This window comes from Meles meles, chromosome 4, assembly GCF_922984935.1.
Source record: "Meles meles chromosome 4, mMelMel3.1 paternal haplotype, whole genome shotgun sequence".
NCBI classification, from domain to species: domain Eukaryota; kingdom Metazoa; phylum Chordata; class Mammalia; order Carnivora; family Mustelidae; genus Meles; species Meles meles.
The window spans coordinates 143,438,832-143,441,056 of NC_060069.1; the positions used below are offsets into that span (position 1 = coordinate 143,438,832).

At 36.5% G+C, this 2,225-nt stretch overlaps 1 pseudogene; it reads right to left on the minus strand.

Annotated features, from left to right (window-relative positions):
* Positions 1-879: 879 nt before the first annotated feature.
* On the minus strand, positions 880-1,901 carry LOC123940795 (annotated as a pseudogene).
* Positions 1,902-2,225: the final 324 nt, after the last annotated feature.

Sequence of the window (2,225 nt, forward strand, 5' to 3'; positions counted from 1 at the left end):
CCTGGGAAGACCAGGATCATATTGCCTGGAATTCGGTTGTCTGGTGAGAAACTGCTTCCTAGACAGTTGTCTTTTTGCTGTCACCTCACAGCAGGGGCAGGGAGAAAGGGCAGGGGAGCTGTCTTGATATTTATAAGGGAACTTATCCTATCCATGAAGTCTCTGTCTGCATGACTATCAAAAGTTTGGAGGGAAACAAAATGTAGGAATAAAACCAACAAATTATTGAAGTGGTAATTAGAAAAAGTTTATTGTGTACATGCCAAAAAGATAGTTTGCAAACCAGGAGCACTCAACCAAAGCATGGAATTAGGTTCAGAGTTATAGATATATTTTAAGCATCACAAATAAGATTTTTTATTTGTCACCATTAAAGGTCTGAACTTAATTAGATTCTTTTTTTCTTTTTAAAGATTTCATCCATTTATTTGAAAGACAGAAATCACAAGCAGGCAGAGAGGCAGGCAGAGAGAGAGAGGAGGAAGCAGGCTCCCTGCTGAGCAGAGAGCCGGATGCGGGGCTCGATCCCAGGACGCTTGGGATCATGACCTGAGCCGAAGGCAGAGGCCCTAACCCACTGAGCCACCCAGGCGCCCCTGAACTTAATTAGATTCTTAAACTGATGGCTCATATCCTGATATCAACTCATTCAACTTTAACATGTGTCTCACCTGCCACATATTTTCCAGAACTCCTAGCATCACCGTGAAGCCTCATGAGCTTTCCCAATTCAGACAGGCTTATCAGCATTTCTACTTTTCTAACAAAGGTATGGTGAAGTGGAAATAGACTGGCAATCCTTTTCTATGTCTTTTCTTCATGCTTGCTGGAATCAATTTATTGGCCACTTTTCTTTCTTTTTTTTTTCAAGTAATTTATCTACACCTCTAGAGTCATGATTTCTGGCATCTTTTTCCAAAATTGGCAGACTTGTTGATGCTGAGAGACCTTCCGATTCTGATTATTTCACATGTATGTATGTATGCATGTATGTATTATTTATTTATTTTAGTAAAATCAACGCAAAGTAAACAAAGCAAATCACCATCAATAATCTTGGCATCAACATGAGCTTTGGTCACAGGTTGCCTTTTTTTTGACAACGGAGCATATTTTGGTCCAGGTAAAATCCATGCCATGAAAATTAGGTAGTTTTTACCCCAAATGTCCTCAGTAATTAACTTTAATTTCTAAATGCTTTTTCATCTTTCTGCAGATTAGCAAGGCTTACTTCAAAAATAGGACCCTTGAACCCATCAGATGTGATGTGGGTTCCTTGCGTTCTTGTGACAAGTGTTTTTCCAACATTTCTGTTTTCCCCCCAATATCTCTCATATCGAACAAAACTGGTGCTTCCACATCATACCAATCTTTCTTAGAGAATGGACCATTTTCTTCTTGATTCCCTTTTTGCCTCCTTTCCTAGGTGCTTGTTCTTGCCAATGCCATATTCAGGGATCCCCAGAGTTATATTGTTATAAAGCAGCTTATATAGTACAGAGGCTGTGACTGCTTACTCTTCACCGTGATTGGTTGCAATATTTGAATTTTCTTAAATTTAAGGGAGTTGGTTAGTGATTACTTGATATTGATTTGGGGAAATAATTTAAGTTTCACTTATGATGTTTTGGGACATAAGCAAGAAGTAACCAGATCAGTTAGCCTCACTTGTCTTATAAATAAACTAAGTTTTATTTGTATGACTAAACTAGTTTTGTCTGCTCAAAGAATTTCAAGTCTGTATTCTATTTGTGTGATTTTTTTTTAAGTAATGGTATAATTAATATACAGTGATTTTATCAGTTTCAGGTGTAGAATATAATGATTCAACACATCTCTATGTTTTTTTAGTGTTTATCATGATATGTGTACTCCTAATCACCTTTATCTATTTCATCCATCCCTCCCAAACACCTCTCCTCTGGCAACCACCAGTTTGTTCTCTGTTATTTGAGTGTGTTTTCGTGTCCCTTCTTTATTTTTGTTTGTTTTGTATCTTGAATTCTACCTATGAGTGAAATCCTTGTCCATTCACAAATGAAAGGATGAAAACAATGTGGTGTATGTTTATATATAAATTTATATATATATATATAATATATATTTATATATATATATTACTCAGCCATAAAAAAATGGAATCATGCTATCTGAAACAATATGGATGGACCTAGAGGATATTAAGCTAAGTGTTTTTGGAGATTTTTCTCTGTCCCTTTCTTGTC